Source organism: Nycticebus coucang, chromosome 9 (genome assembly GCF_027406575.1).
Source record: "Nycticebus coucang isolate mNycCou1 chromosome 9, mNycCou1.pri, whole genome shotgun sequence".
NCBI lineage: Eukaryota > Metazoa > Chordata > Mammalia > Primates > Lorisidae > Nycticebus > Nycticebus coucang.
This window is the reverse complement of record NC_069788.1, coordinates 55,803,249-55,821,071: the sequence shown is the minus strand read 5'-3', so window position 1 is coordinate 55,821,071 and position 17,823 is coordinate 55,803,249.

Here is a 17,823-nt window from a genome sequence, read left to right as displayed (position 1 = left end):
ACCAGGCTCCACACAGACACATACACAGAGACACGTCCACGCTGGGCTCCACACAGACACATACGCAGGGACACGTCCATGCAGGGCTCCACACAGACACATACGCAGAGACACGTCCATGCTGGGCTCCACACAGATACATTCGCGGAGACGTGCACAGAGCCACACACTGACACCCACACACATATCATCCACTCACACCCTGGTTTTTTTATATCCCTTCATTCTATATCCTACTCACACTTAGTTCAGGTTTTCTTTTTTATTTTTTTTCTGTCAAGTAAAATAACTTCCTAACTGTACTCCCTATCTCCAAATTTGTCCTTCATAACCTCATTCTCCATATTAACAAAAGGCCAAGACTGGTTGGTCTTTCTCTAAATGAAAAAAAAAAATACATACCCCATATTTTTTCTCTGCTTTTGATCCTTCCAGGAATTGGTGCTTCTTGAGATCTGTACTCATTGAGGCCCATCGTGTGCTACATGCTTAGCACTGGGCATACAATGAGTGAGTCCTCCTTGTCATACACAGGCATGTTTAGAGTGTTCCTGTGCGCTCCCACAGAGCTTTTCTCCTCACCTAAACTCTCTTTGCTGTAGCCCCTTACTCATGAATCCACTGTTTTAGGCCTCCAGCACCAGCATTCATGCCTGACACAAGTCAGGTGATTAGTAAGATTTTGGTAATGCGAGAATAGAAAAGCAAATATCCAATGTACTCAATATTAATATGAATTCACTAGACAATCTAATACACGCCCACATAAGAGAAAAACTCAATTCAATTCAAGTTCGGGGGGGGGGAGGAGGGAGAGGGAAAGGAGCAGGGAATTGTGCTCCCACTCAACACTCAAGGAACACAATGTACGGGTATACGGCACACCTTTTGGGTGCAGGACACAACCACAAGAGGGTCTCTACCTAACAAATGCAAATATTGTAACCTGGTTGTCTGTACCCTCATGTCAACCTGAAATAAAAAATTTGAAAGTTTAAAAAAAGATTTTGGTGCTAAGTCAGAGAATAAAGATATGTGGTCAAATGGATATGACAGAGACAAAACAGATAAGTGATACCAAATGCTTCAAAAAGATGTGCAAATTAAGTGCTAAGTGTGTTTAAAGGAACAGGTGAAGAATAGCCCAAAGGAGCCCCTTTCCAAAGCCCTGGGGAATCCTATAGCCCGTTGGTCTGGGGAGAGCCTTAGAGAAATCCTGATCTACAAGAAACAGACTAAAAACCTCAGGATGAAACAAATGGCCCTTTATTCTCTAATGCTGGTCTCTATTTCATCCCTTTCCACTGTCCTCCATTCAACTAAGGAGCTACGTAATGTGATACACATGCCCCAAAGTTCATGCTTCCCCCTGACCCCACTTGCTGGTTTATTTCCTAGCCTCAGGCCATCACCCGTTATGTGCCCAGAAAGATTTTTTCCCTTCAAAGTTCAAATCCAAAGGCATCTCTGTAGTGAAGACTTTCTGGATTACCGCGTCCATCAACCACATACAAAGGAAATTTGGGTGACTCCTCCTGTACTCTCATCTAGTACATATAAAACTTGATTTTCAGATATATAATAAAATTCAGACTTAGTGAAGTAATGGGAGAAAATTACTCGCATGGACTACTAGCATGAGTATAAATTGGTATGATGTCATTGCTAGACAATTTGACAATGTATCATAAAAAATACATGTGCTTGTTAAGTTCTCTCCTTCTTTCTCCTGAATTCCTCCTTTCTAACTAAAAGCACAATGAATATGAAGACAAATATATATATATGGATTTTATTTCAGTCTCACTAATAATATTAAAAGTTGGAGCAAGCCCAAATAATCAACTATACAAGAATACATAAGTATGATATAAGCAGGTGGCAGTTCGCCAGGGAGGCCAGAGAGGCAGGTAGGTGCTCTACAGGCCAGGGCGCGGGGGGCACTGCCCCCGGGTGATGGGCAGAGCTCCAGCCACCTCCTGCACTTCAGAACCAAAACCCATGCCACACGCGCCTACTTGGCTGAGAGAGGAATTGCTATGCCAGGTTCAGGGAAGAAAGGAAAAAGCTGGTGCAAAGGCTCCTGAGAAGAAGCAGAAGAAACCAGATGTGGGCATCCTCAGCCCAGCTGCAAGGCTGAACCTCTACGACATTGCCCACAAGGTCACTGACAGCCTGCACCTGCGTAGTTTCCGGTGCAGGAAACCAGATGCTCCCAAAGGGAAAAAAGGAAGAAGCAAGACATAAGTGATAGCATTTCACGACATATCTCTGTTACAGAGATCAGAATGCAGGAAAGAGAAATCAGGATAGCACAACTATTGCGATCAAAACAGACTTTACTGAAGACAACTTAAAATGCAAGCTAAGGATGCTTTTCTGTAGTAGGTAATGATAAAGAAATGCATTTTACTTCTTCAGATAGACCAGGCATGGTTAGACACTTCGGTTTTTCAAAAGTTAAGGGGGAAAGAAATAGTCTGAGTAATTCATACCAAGTGTGATAGAATTGATTGTATGTTAAAAATTATTATAAGCATAATTCTGGGTTAGAATTAAACTTCTAGATTGCATGAGCTGTTTTCTACTGTCAAAAGAGCTTTGTTACTTACAAAAGATATGGCAAAAAGCATAGCATATACTTATGAACCACTCCTCTCTTAAGCACCGTTTCCTTTTTTTTTCTTTTTCTCATAGAAAATAATAGACATTTTGTTTTTGTAATTTTCTTCTCAGCAAAAATAAATTATGCTATAATGGGAGAAAAGAGACAATCAGAGAATGCTTAATTGCATGAGGAAATATTAATAACAAAATATTAAGTAAACAAAGCAGAACATAAAACTTCATAAATAATTTTTTAAATATTAAAATAAAATATTAAAATATGTACCACAGGCACCACCTGTGGCTCAAAGGAGTAGGGCACTGGCCCCATATGCCCGAGGTGGTGGGTTCAAACCCAGCCCCAGCCAAAAAAAATGCAAAAAAAAATAAAAAATGCAAAAAAAACCCACTCACATACATATATATACACACATATATATACATATTAAAATGACTGAAATCAAAAATATCAAAATACTACAAAGGTTATCTCTGAGTAACAGGGCTCTGGATAAATTCCTCTTACTGTGTTACTTAATGGCTATGTATTATATTTATTAATAAAAGATAGTACAGTATATTTTTAAATAAACTTATTGAATTAAGAGATTGCTTGGTTAAACTAACTCATTCACCCATCTCTTCAATCATCCATTATTGAAAAAGGTCATTTGAATTTATGCAGACATAGCCTTAGTTATACCTTGTTTCTTCCCCAAATCATTGAAATGAACAGAGCCAGAGTCTTTAATTTTGGCTTATCAGGCAGAGAAAGACTGTCTCCAGATAGCGGGCTTTCAGAAATTAGACATACATTAACAGAGAAATGTGAGCAAGCTTGCCCTACTACAGAAGTGGCATTGTGACTGCTAATGACCTTCAAAAAACAAGATATTCATTATATCCAGGTCAGACTGACATTTTACTTATTACTGAAAAAAAAAGATCACTTTGAAAGAGCTATTGAAAAGTCACAGAAAAACTTCAATAAAATCTATGTTAAACCAATTCTCCTTAACACGTATTATTTTTTTCTCTTTAACCATGTTTATTATTCTTAGGGACATTGTGAAATAAAAGTTCTTCTGTTTAGAGCACAGAATAGTATGTTAAAAAGTCCCTTAAAGGCAGATCTTATGTAGGAAATTTTTCTACATATCTGGAGCTCTTGAGCTTACCTGTGAAATAAAGGATAATATCCCATGCCTCTACCCTATTGATAGGAAATTATCAAAATTACTGAGTTGCGAAAATGAATAAGATGTAGGGAGGATTTGTCACACAATCGCTCATAATAATTTTACTGATAGGGCGGCGCCTGTGGCTCAAGGAATAGGGCGCTGGTCCCATATGCCGGAGGTGGCGGGTTCAAACCTAGCCCCGGCCAAAAACCACACAAAAAAATAAATAAATAAAGAATTTTACTGATAAACATGTAAATTATTACATGGTTAATATAATGGGGCATTTTTCCTGGGAGTTTCCAGAAGCTATTCATCTGAGAACTGAACTTTTAGTTGGATGCAAAGAGGTTTGAGAAATTATCACCGCATTAAGTGGAACTATACTTTCTTTTTCCTTGAGGCCATCAGCAACTACCTATAATCTACACTCTCAATACAGAGATCGTGGAGAAAATCTGCCAAAGACATGCACAGAAGAATTTGCTGCTCAAAAGCAGCAGGGCAGTCAACTGCTTTCAATGACAGCTCCATTATCACACTGATTGACTGTAAGAAAGAGACAAAAGCAGCAAGGAAGAAAATCTCTCATTCTTGTACTGGCTGAACAACTTCTAAACAGAATTCTTTAGTGAGCTTACCAAGATGCAAAATAATAACTTTCCAAGTCCTGGTATCATGATAAAGAAACTGGAATTCATGTATTTTTTTTTTTTTATTGCACTACACATTACTTTCATTTATCAGTTGGCACTTTTTTAGATAGAACACTGATCTGAAATGTCGAAGAACAAAAATCACACAATTCTTGCCTGTCTATGGCCAACAAATCTCACAAATTTTCAAACTGATTTTCAGACTACAGTTGACTGTTTCCCAAAGATTCATTTTCCAGAAATGAAGCCTCAAGTCAGCCTCTGTGAAACCATAAATTCATAAAGGGAGAGCCTGTCTCATTTCCTCCTGTTTGCACAGTGCCTCCAACAGTACTGGCCCAATGCTTTGGTAAAGCTGAAATGCACACTACTGATGAGACCTTGGTCTTCTGGGAATGGGGCAAAGGATAAAGAGAGAAAGGATATAACAAACTAGTCAAACTTAAAGGCTGCAACACATGCTTGCTGTTTGACTTACGGTTGTTCACTTACCTTCTCTGTTACCATTTCCTCACATGTAAAATAAAAGAGATATTCTTGCTTAATGCTTTTCAAACTCAATCGGGAATTGTGTTTAAAAAGGTTTCATTTCTAAACAGCAAGAAAATGCTTTTCTTGATGTTTTGTTTTTGATTTTAAATGCATTTGCCTTTGACATTTGCCAGATTCTTTTATGAATCTAATTTTCAAATTGCAACCAAACATTAACAATATTTTCTTCAAAAGTCTTGATTTACTTGGATTTTTTTAGTTTTTTTGGTTAAAAAAATATTATTGGTACATTATAGTTGTATTATATGGCAAAAGTTCTATAAGTTGACCGTCCAAGGGACTGTAACAAATTGGTCAATATACAGAGGTGGTCAACATAAAGAACAGGCCTACTGTGCTGATATGTACATGTGGTGCATGTCTGGTCTATGCAATTAGGTCAACTTAAGGAGGTGGTCGATGTCGGGGGGGTAGTCAGCTGTGGAGATTCTACTATATTTACAGGGTACATGTGATCTTTTGATACAGACATGCAATATGGATTAATCAGATCAAGGTAATTGGTGTATCCATCACCTCAGGCATTTAATAATTCTTTGTGTTAGGAACATTCCAATTCCAGAGTTTTAGTTATGTTAAAATATTCTAACTTATTATTCATTATAGTCACTTGGTTGTGCTACCAAATATTTTTTTTCTGTCTAACTATCTAACTATATTTTTCACTCATTTATCATCCCAACTTTTTCTGTCCCTCCCCACTAACCTCCCCAGTCTCTGGAAACCATCATTCTACTCTGTCTTCATGAGAGTAATTGTTTTTAATATTTATCTCCTATGTATGAGTGAGAAGATGCAAGATTTGTCTATCTATGCTTGGCTTATTCACTTAACATAATATTCCCCAGTTTCATCCATGTTGTTGCAAATGGGAGGATTTCCTTCTTTCTTACAGCTATATATTATTCCATTGTGTATATGTAACACAATTCATTTATCCAACGATGGACACTAAGACTGATCCCAAATCTTGATTACTCTGAGGAGTGCTGAATTAAACATGACAGTAAAGATAAAAAAACATAGCAAATCCATTTCATGAAGCCTTCTGAGGTCTTTCAGACTAGAATCTCCAAGTATTGAACAAAATACAGCATTTTGAAGAGCCGAATGACAGCCTACCTGGGGAAGTACAGAAATAAAATATATGTGCTTTGTTTTGCTTTGTTGCTGGGAGTGTTCTGTGAACTGAGGCTTTAATCAGAGACAAGCAAAGGTAAAGTCAAAGGAGTCTGATTTTATTAATCACAAATAAGACATCAGCAGAGCCATACATATCAGCGAAAAGTAAAGAAAAGCAAACACTAGATCAGTCATTCTAAAATTCCAGTCATCAGGCATATGGCTCACATCTATAATCCTAGCTAGCACTTTGGGAGCTAAAGTGGGAGTATCACTTGAGGCCAGGAGCTTGAAACCAACACAGGTAACATAGTGAGAACCCTATATCTACAAACAATAATAAAACTTAGCCAGGTGTGGTGGTAGTTGCAGTTAATGGGAAAGCTAAGGTGGGAGGATCGCTTGAGCCTAGCAGTTTGAGATTGCAGTGAACTACAATGATGCCACTGCATCCTAACCCAGGCCAGAGAGTGAGATCCTGCCAATAAATAAATAAATGAATAAGTTCAATTTAATAAAATTTCAATGTCCCTTACATGAGAACATAGAATTTTACTAGGTGTTTAAGCTTTAAGAGTTTCGTTTTGTTTTGAGACAGAGTCTTACTTAGGGTGTCACAGCTCACAGCAACCTCAAACTCTTGGGTTCAAGCGATCCTTTTGCCTCAATCTCCTGAGTTGGCACTATCTTTATTTATTTTTAAATGGTGTATTTAATGCAAATATTAATACAGTAGGACTTACATCTATTGGAAGCCTTTTGTTTCAGTGTTTGCCTGCTGTTTTTGCTTTCTGCCTTCTTTTTCCTGCTCTTCGGTGGGTTACTTGAACATTGTTTAAACCTGGATTTTGATTTATCTGTATTTTTTTTTTCATAACACTGGTTAACATAACCTTCCTGGCATTTTCTTAGTTATTGTGTTAAGACATTTATATTCTACATTTACTAAGTTTCACATGTACCCTTGTAAGATGCACCGCAGGTGTAATCCCACCAATCCTCCTCCCTCTACCCATCATCTCCCTCCCTCCCCTTCCTCTCCCTTGTCCCCATATTCTTAGGTTATAACTGGGTTATAGCTTTCATGTGAAAGCCATAAATTAGTTTCATACTAGGGCTGAGTACATTGGATACTTTTTCTTCCATTCCTGAGATACTTTGCTAAGAAGAATATGATCCAGCTCCATCCATGTAAACATGAAAGAGGTAAAGTCTCCATCTTTCTTTAAGGCTGCATAATATTCCATGGTGTACATATACCACAATTTATTAATACATTCGTGGATCGATGGGCACTTGGGCTTTTTCCATGACTTAGCAATCATGAATTGGGCTGCAATAAACATTCTGGTACAAATATCTTTGTCATAATGTGATTTTTGGTCTTCTGGATATATACCTAGTAGAGGAATTATAGGATTGAATGGCAGATCTATTTATAGATCTCTAAGTGTTCTCCAAACATCTTTCAAAAAGGAATTAATTAATTTGCATTCCCACCAGCAGTGTAGAAGTGTTCCCTTTTCTCCACATCCATGCCAACATCTCTGGTCTTGGGATTCTGTGATATGGGCAAATTTTACTGGAGTTAGATGATATCTCAAAGTAGTTTTGATTTGCATTTCTCTGATTATTAAAGATGATGAGCATTTTTTCACATGTCTATAGCCATGCGCCTGTTTTCTTCAGAGAAGTTTCTCTTCAAGTCCCTTGCCCAGCCTGAGATGGAATCACTTGTTCATTTCTTGCTTATACGTTTGAGTTCTCTGTGGATTCTGGTTATTAAACCTTTGTCAGAGACATAACCTGCAAATATCTTCTCCCATTCTGAGGGCTGTTTGCTTGCTTTACTTACTGTATTCTTGGCTGTGCAGAAGCTTTTTAGTTTGATCAGGTCCCAGTAGTGTATTTTTGAAGCTGCTTCAATTGCCCTGGGGTTCCTCCTCATAAAATACTCGCCCAGACCGATTTCTTCAACGGGTTTCCCTGCACTCTCTTCTAGTATTTTTATAGTTTCTTGTCTTAAGTTTAAATCTTTAATCCAGTGGGAGTCTATCTTAGTTAATGGTGAAAGGTGTGGGTCCAGTTTCAGTCTTCTACAGGTTGCCAGCCAGTTCACCCAGCACCATTTGTTAAATAGAGAATGTTTTCCCCACTGAATGTTTTTAGTTGGCTTGTCAAAAATCGAATAATGGTAAGTAGCTGGGTTCATCTCTTGGTTCTCTATTCTGTTCCATACATCTACCTCTCTGTTTTTGTGCCAGTACCATGCTGTTTTGATCACTATTGATTTATAATATAGTCTGAGGTCTGGTAGCATGATTCCTCCTGCTTTGTTTTTATTTCTGAGTAATGTCTTGACTATTCGAGGTTTTTCTGATACTATATAAAACGAAGTATTTTCTCAAGATCTTTAAAGTATGACAGTGGAACTTTAATAGGGATTGCATCAAAATTGTATATTGCTTTGGGTAATATGGACATTTTAACAATGTTGATTCTTTCCAGCCATGAGCATGGTATGTTTTTCCATTTGTTAACATCTTCAGCTATCTCTTTTCTTAGAGTTTCATAGCTCTCTTTATAGGATCTTTCATGTCCTTTATTAGATAAACTCCCGAATATTTCATCTTCTTTGACACTACTGTGAAAGGAATAGAGTCCTTAACTGTTTTTTCAGCTTGACTATTGTTGGTATATATAAAGGCTACCAATTTATGAATGTTGATTTTTGTAATCCAAGATGCTGCTATATTCCTTGATCACTTCTAAGAGTTTTGTAGTAGAATCCCTGGTGTTTTCTAGATATACAATCATATCATCTGCAAAGAGCAAAAGTTTGATCTCTTCTGACCCTATATGGATATGCTTGATCACCTTTTCTTCCCTAATTGTGATGGCTAAAACTTCCATTACAATGTTAAAGAGCGGTGGAAACAATGGGAAGCCTTGTCTGATTCCTAATCTGAGTGCAAATGATTTCAGTTTAACTCCATTCATACGATCTTGGCTGTGGGTCTGCTGTAGATGGCTTCTATGAGTTTAAGAAATGTCCCTTCTATACCAATTTTCATAAGTGTTCTGATCATGAAGAGATGCTGCATATTATCAAAAGCTTTTTCTGCATCAATTGAGAGAATCATATGGTCTTTGTTTTTTAGTTTGTTTATGTACTGAATTATATTTATAGATTTACATATATTTATCCAGCCTTGAGACCCTGGGATAAAACAACTTGGTCATGATGTGTACTTTGTTTGATGTATTGCTGGAGTCTCTTTGTTAGGATCTTGTTGAATATTTTTGCATCTATATTCATTAGTGATATTGGTCTATAATTTTCTTTTCTTGTTGGGTCTTTTCCTGGTTTGAGGATCAGAGTGATGTTTGTTTCATAGAACGTGTTGGGTAGTCTTCCTTCTTTTTCTATATTTTGGAACAGGTTGAGTAATATAGGTACTAGTTCCTCTTTAAAGGTTTGGTAGAATTCTAACGTGAAGCCATCTGGTCCCAAACTTTTCTTTTTAGGGAGATTTTGTATGGTTGATGCTATTTCAGAACTTGATATGGGCCGGTTCAACATTTCCACTTGATTCTGGCTAAGTCTTGCAGGGTGATGTGCTTCCAAGTATTGGTCAATTTCCTTCAGATTTTCATATTTCTAAGAATAAAGCTTCTTGTAATATTCATTAAGGATTTTTTTTTTTATTGTTGGGGATTCATTGAGGGTACAATAAGCCAGTTACACTGATTGCAATTGTTAGGTAAAGTCCCTCTTGCAATCCATTAAGGATTTTTTGAATCTCTGAGGAGTCTGTTGTTATTTTGTCTTTGTCATTTCTGATAGATGAAATTAGAGATTTTACTCTTTTTTTCCTGGTTAGGTTAGCCAAAGATTTATCTATTTTATTAACCTTTTCAGAAAACCAACTCTTTGATTTATTGATCTGTTGTATAATTCTTTTGTTTTCCATTTCATTTAATTCTGCTCTAATTTTCGTTATTTCTTTTCTTCTACTGGGTTTGGGGTTGGAATGTTCTTCCTTTTCCAGTTGCTTGAGATGTACCATTAAGTTGTTAACTTCCTCTCTTTCCATTCTCTTGAGGAAGGCTTGCAGTGCTATAAATTTCCCTCTTAGGACTGCCTTTGCAATATGGCAGAGGTTCTGATAATTTGTGTCTTCATTGTGGTTTTGTTCCAAAAATTTGGCAATTTCCTTCTTAATCTCATCTATGACCCAGCTATCATTCAGCATAAGGTTATTTAACTTCCAAGTTTTTGTATGAGTATGCAGATTCCTGTTGTTACTGAGTTCATCTTTTTTTTTTTTTTTTAGCTTTCATAGCATTTTCTTAGTTATTTTGCTAAGACCTTTACATTCCACATTTATGAGTTCACCTTTTATTCCATGGTGGTCTGAGAAGATGCAAGGAATAATTTCTATTCCCTTAAATTTACTGAGGTTAGACTTGTGACCTAAGATGTGATCAATTTTGGAGTATGTTCTGTGGGCTGATGAGAAGTATGCGTATTCAGTTTTGTTGGGATTAAATGTTCTGTAGATGTCTGCTAAATCCAAATGTTGTATGGTTAGGTTTAAATCTAAAATTTCTTTGCTCAGCTTCTTACTAGAGGATCTATCCAACACTGCCAAAGGAGTGTTGAAATCTCTGACTATTATGGAGCTGAGGGAAATCAAGTTGCTCATGTGTTTTAGAGTTTCTCTTATAAATTGAGGTACATTCTGGTTCGGTGCATAAATAAATAATTGAAATCTCATCATATTGAGTATTACCCTTAACAAATACGAAGTGACCATTCTTATCCTTCCTTACTTTTGTTGGTTAAAAGCCTATTGTATCTGCAAATAGAATTGCAACACCTGGTTTTTCTGATTACCATTTGCCTGAAATATAGATGACCATCCTTTCATCCTGAGTCTATATTTATCTTTTAAGGTAAGATGTGACTCTTGTATGCAGCAAATATCTGGCCTAGGTTTTATATCCAGTCAGCCAACCTGGGCTTCTTTAGAGGACAGTTTAAGCCATTCACATTAATGGAGAATATTGATAAGTCTGGTAAAATTTTGGGTATCGAGTTTTTTGAAAGTCCAGTGGACATTTTTATTCCTTTCACCACTGTGGAAGTTGGAGTTTGATCAAAAGATTCTGAGTGAGTTTACATTTGTGGTAGAGGATTGGGATAGTCATTATGCAGAACAGGTCTGAGAATATCCTGAAGAGCTTGTTTGGTTTTGGCAAATTTCTTCAACATGTGAATGTCATTAAAGTATTTAATTTCTCCATCATAAATGAAACTCAGTTTAGTTTGATACAGGATTCAGTTATTTTGTTTTAGGAGATTAAAAGTCGATGACCACCCTCTTCTGGCTTGGAAAGTTTCAGCAGAGAGATCTGCAGTCATTCTAGTATTCTTCCCTTTGTAGGTAATGGTTTGCTTACATCTGGCTGCTTTCAGAATTTTCTCCTTCACATTAACTTTAGTGAAGTTAATTGTGATGTGTCTGGGGGATGTCTTATTTGGGTTGAGTCGTGTTGGGGTTTGGAAACTGTCTGCTACCTGAATTTCAGAATCTCTTGGTATGTCTTGAAAATTCTCTTTCATGATTTCATGGAGAAGGGCCTCTGTGCCTTGCAAAGCCACTTCATTGCTTTCAGGGATTCCAATGAGGCAGATGTTAGCCTTCTTTGAATTATCCCAGAGCTCTCTGAGAGAATGATCCATTTTTGCTCTCCATTTCTCTTCCTCTTTGAGAGTTTGGGAGTGTTCAAAAGCTTTGTCTTCAATGTCAGAAATTCTTTCTTGCTCCACTCTGTTACTGAGGGATTCTACTGTATTTTTTCAGATCTTTGAGGACTGCATATTCTTGCTTCAGTGTGTCAAAATCTTTGGTGGTTTTGTCTTTAAATTCGTTGAATTCTTGAAACAACTTTTGAATTTCTCCTTGAATTTCTAATTCCTACTTTGGAATTGCTCCTAGAATTTCTAATTCCAAATTTTCCTCCATTCTATTAATCTTGTTTGCAATCCAAATTCTGCATTCAATTTCTGACATCTCAGCTAGCTGTTTATGAATGGGATTTTCAGTTACATCTGCCATATCTTTTCTTGGGAGGGTTGAGCTACTCTGGTTATTCATGTTACCAGAGTTTTTCCACTGATTCCGCCCCATGATTATTTTACACCATTTGACTCTTCCCCTGGAGCTTTGCTAAGGATCCATACAGTGGTATAGCCTGAGAAACTGGGGACCTGTTTGTTGTGGTGGGGCTAGGTGGCTCTGTCTTGTTTTCAGCTGGTCTCTGTCCGACCCTAGTGAAACAGTTACTCTGGGTTGAAGTCTCAGCTGTGCAGAAATATCAGCAATTATGTCACCCCACCCCTGACAGGTAACAACTGGAAAAAGGAAAATCAAACCTTAGTACCACCACACACCCAGGGCACCACCTGGATAGTCCTCGGGCAATTGGCTCAGTTCAAAATGTCCAAATCAATTGTCTCAGTCAGCACCTGTCTCAGGTGGGAGAGTTTAAAAGGTCTCTGGCAACTAGATTGCAGGAGTCTGCTGACAACTCAAATATGACTTGCTCCAGTGCTCTGTGAAGTCAGGAGAACCCACCCAGCAAATAGATTAGTCTGGGAAGGTTGATGACTCCTTCCCTACCTTGCACCTCTGTCACACCCCATCACTGATAACCCCACAGGGCTGTGACCCAGTTGCCTCCAATGAGCAGATACTCCAGCGGTTTGCAACTGCCTGAATCACAAGGAGATCTATGTCTACTCAGCCAGGCCCCTGCCACTATCCGGCAGGGGAAGGTGAAGTCTGACAACCTCAAAAGGCTGGGGCTGTTCACTCAGTACTAGCCTGGCCCGTGATTGATGTTACTGACAGAACAGAACAACTTTGCAAGAATTTGTTTCTGTCCCTGCTAAATTACCTTGCAGAAGAGAAGTTGTTTTGAGTTCCAGAACCTGTGGCCTCAGGCCCCGTCTGTGCTGCTGTACGGTCTCAGCTGTAGTTTGTATTCTCAGCACAGTTACCTGTCAGTTCCAGCCCCTGCCTGCCCTCCTTTGTTTAGGCTGATGATCCCCTGGGGACCGGGTGCATCTTAGGCTCAGTAAAGTGGTACTCTGCATCAGCCCCACCCTGGGAATCTCCCAGCTCCATGTGTGCGTTTTCTAGTTCCCATGCTCTTCCACCTGAAAAGATGCTCAGCCTCCTCTGGTTGCCCAGAGAGACAGGGGGTGTGACTCTGGAATACCCAGGTGTGAGCCCTGTTGTTGCCAAAAACAGCTGCTGCTCTGAGCCTTGGGGCACCGCCTCTCCGGCATGGTTCCCTCTCAGCCAATCCACCTCTCCACACTCCTGTGCCACAAATCAGCACTGACCATCTGCAGTCCAGGCCCTGTCCACATCCCTCAAGAAATCACCCAAGAATCTGGACTCCTTGGGGACAGGAGAACTCAGAGTGAGAGTGAAGGGGAGTGCTGGGAGCTTGGAATTGCAGGTAGAGAATATATTTAGTTTTACACAGTTTTATGCCTGGCACGAGAGCGCCATGGCACCCTAGGAGGGGAAGTAGGTCCAATTTTTAAAGGGTCTCTCCCATGGAGTATAATTGGAGGACTTTTGTACTCTGCTCATTTGTTTATGGGTTACTCCAAGCCTATCTCATGGAGGAGGGGACTCCGTCCGGTTGGTGATGGATTTTGTACCTTTTGTTTGTATCCTTGGGGTCGCAGCTCACCTCAGCAGGGTTGATGTGTGTTCTTCAACCTTCTATCTTGGCGCAGCTCCAATACACCAGGTTACTTGCTAAATTTCTGTCCTTTAACTATCCTTCTGGATGGGAGCCTCTGTGGAAAGCTGGCTTCAGTCAGCCATCTTGTCTCGACCATCCCCCACCCCCACACTATCTTTATTTTTTAGAGATAGCGTCTCACTCTTGCTCAGGCTGGTCTTGAACTCCTGAGCTCAGGCAATCCACCCACCAAGGGTGCTAGTATTACAGGCGTGAGCCACCACATCCAACCAACTTTAAGAGTTTTTAATGGAAGAAAATATTTCTCCATGGGCCAAACCATCCTTTCTTTACAATACATATGCCACATACACACCCCACCTTAGATTTTTCCTACTATGTTTTTCCCACTATTTTTCCTACATCTGCTCAGCCTATTGGTGTTGCTGGAAGGCTTCACTGGTTCATGTGGATTTTACATTTCTTGATTTTTGTGTATCTCAAAACTTTCTAATGATTTACGTATAATATTCCACAACTATAGTTACAGATTTTTGTCCCATACAACACTACTCTCCCCCGATAAACAACCCCTTCAGATAATAAATACAGTAAAATTAATATGTCATTTATGACTCCATTTGAATGAGCTTATCAGGTATTTTTTTCTAATTAAAAAACAAACATGTATTTCTCTTTAACACTCTTTTTCTTTTTTTTTTAATAATTATAAAAGCAATAAGATCAACTAATTTAATTACAAAATCAGAAATTACTATGTACGTATATACAGCAATCCTGGTCCCTGGAGATATTTCTTTCAGAAAACTGGAAATCTTTATGTTCTAACAATTATTTTCCCACATGATTTTTTACTTACTCCCACTTCTCTGAATGTAATGATAATTGGCAAGAAAAGGAACACTAGAGCCCAACTCAAATAGTGCATATGATTAGATTTTGCTATTTCAGTGGTAGAGTATACCATTATTAGCATTGCCCTTTACCTCCATGGATCAACTGAAAAATACCAGATTTTATATTATGTAAGAGAAAAGAATAGAATGCAGCACATCAAAGAGAGATAGCAATTTCAGATTTTAAAGAAGTATTGATCTGAGAGAAAAAAATAAGAAAAACACCTGTGATGGCCAACTCAGACCTCAAAGAGAAATGAATTAATCAAGAAGATTAAATCACAGACATGGCTACTCAGTTTCATCTTCAGTAAGGAATCAGACTGGAAATAAGAAAATCATATTCTTTGTCATACAACGTTGAGAAAGTTGTTTCATCACTGAAGTCTACTGCCTGCTCTTCAAAATGATGAGATAAGGATTTTGTCACATAATCTATAAGGATCTATAAGAGAGTGTGCAGATGTGTAAGGTTGCATTTACTATTATATAACCATTGTCCATAATTACATATTAATGAAATTACTTTCTTTCTCAGCATGAGAAAAGTAGATGTTTTACAACAGATATTTATATTCCAACACACCCTACCCTATTTTTTAGATGGATTATGTTATGTTAGTAGAATTAATGAGTTCCACTACTATTTATACATAATAAGAATTTATAATTGTATCCATTTCCTGAGGCTGCTTAATACAACCTTTGTGATTACAACAAAAATCTATCCTCTCACAGTTCTGAAGGCCAAGTCTGAAATTAAGGTACATATCAGCAGGGCCATTTCTTCCTTGGGGATTCAAACCTCTCTCCCAGGTTCTGTTGTTTGCTGGCAATCTTTGGTATGCCTTGGTTTAAGGCAGAGGTCCTCAAACTTTTTAAACAAGGGGCCAGTTCACTGTCCCTCAGACCATTGGAGGGCCAGACTATAGTTTAAAAAATAATATTATGAACAAATTCCTACACACACTGCACATACCTTATTTTGAAGTAAAAAAACAAAACGGGAACAAATACAATCATATCTCCTCATGTGGCCCATGGGCCGTAGTTTGAGGACCCTTGAATTAAAGCCTCATAACATCAATCTCTGCCTCTGTTGTCACATGGCATTCTTCCTATGTAAAGAAGACATTCTTCCTCTGTAAACCTGACCCTCATTATTTATTTTAGTCTGTCCACTACAGCAAAAAGATGATATTCAGATTAGTTAGACAACCAACCTGAGATCATATAGCTAATAATTAGGAGAGCCTAGACTCAAGTTCAAATCTGTTCTACTGCAATCTGTGTTTCACCATCACTCACTACAGTTTTATACCCCTCCTGTCATTCACAATTCCAAATGTAGTCAAAGGAGGAGAGGGAATAGAGTGTACATAAGTTGGGAGATAGTGACAATCCTACCACTTGCATGATGATTATTTTTCAACAATGTGTATTCAATTAAAAAAATACTTCAAGTGCTTCAATCCTGAAATGATAAACCCAGAAAATAGGCTATGGGTCATAATGAACATGAGTGAAACTTACCTTTACAGACAAACATGGAAGCAGTTAGCCCACGAGCAGGCTGTGAGATCCACGAGGACAAAGGGCTATGTCCAGTTCACCACCATAGCTTCAGCTCCTAGAATGTATCTACCACATACCAGTTGCTTAGCTAACATTATATGAGGTCTTAATAGGGACCAGATACTATAATAAATACTTTTCCTACATTATTTTATTTTTTACACAAATATTGTGAGGGCCATTATCACCATTTCTACATTAGGAAACGTTATCCCCATTTATACAGTAGGAAACAGAGACTTAGGAAAAGATAAGTCATGCCCAAGGTAAATAGATGGTGAGTAGTAACATGGAAATATCAAAGCCTAACCTAATTAATTACTAACTGTCACACTTTGAATAGCATAAAGACTAACACACATTCATTAGCTGTTCAGACATACCACCAGAATTATATAATTAAGTCCTTTTGGAATAGTTTTTAAATCTTGGATGTAAGAGTTACAATGGACAACTGCCTAGTTCCAGCACTGAGAGCAATGGCAAGTGGAAGGCTAATGATCTGAACTTAGATTTTTTTCCCCTTAGAGCTATCAACTCTGCAAGCAGCCCATGGAGGCCAGACGCCATTGATGTAGCATTCTGAATTGCTAAGGGAATTATCAACCTAGAAAATATGGCTCCAAATGTAGATTATGCATAATTAACAAGAACATTTTTGAGATTTCTAAAGTAAACAATTAAATTATTTTAACTTTACTACTTGCAAGCGTTTGGCTTCCTGAACAAACTGGCTTTTCAAATTGGGGCAGGATCCCTTGAAGATGATTGTTTAAAACACAAATAAAAGAACAACTGGTTAAATCAGTGATCCAGATGATCATTCAGCAGATGATAGCCTCTTAATGGAGACACACATAACAGCATGCCACACGTCCCCAAGATCATCTTAAAAGGAGTGGAGCTAGCTACCACAAAGAGAGAGGCCATGAGGTTACACAAGTCTGATCAGGGCAGCATCCATTTACAATACTTCCCACCCAGTTCTTTTTCATCCAAACATTTATCTAACAAAGCCAAACACCCATACTATTCTATAAATCTACTGATTATACACATCCCCTCTAAATATCACTATATTTGAAGCTAGCAAATATATAAACATCATAATAATAGCTAAACTGTATAGAATGTTTGCTATGCACTAACTACTGTGCTCTGTGTACACAATATTATGCACTGTACTAAGAGTTCTGCATGTATTATCTCATGTAGTCTTCAAAACAACACAGGGGTGTTCATCCAATTACAATCTCGTTTTACAGAGGAGGAAAGTGAAAATTGCATTGATTGTGTTACTTGCAAAAAATTAAATGTAAGTCTTACTCATGTTTGTTTGCTTTTAAATCCTCCACTACTTTATTAGGTAGAGACTCCTCAGTAACAGTTAATTCTGTAGTCACAGAGGAGGGACACCAAGCAAACTCTGCAACCTTGACTTCA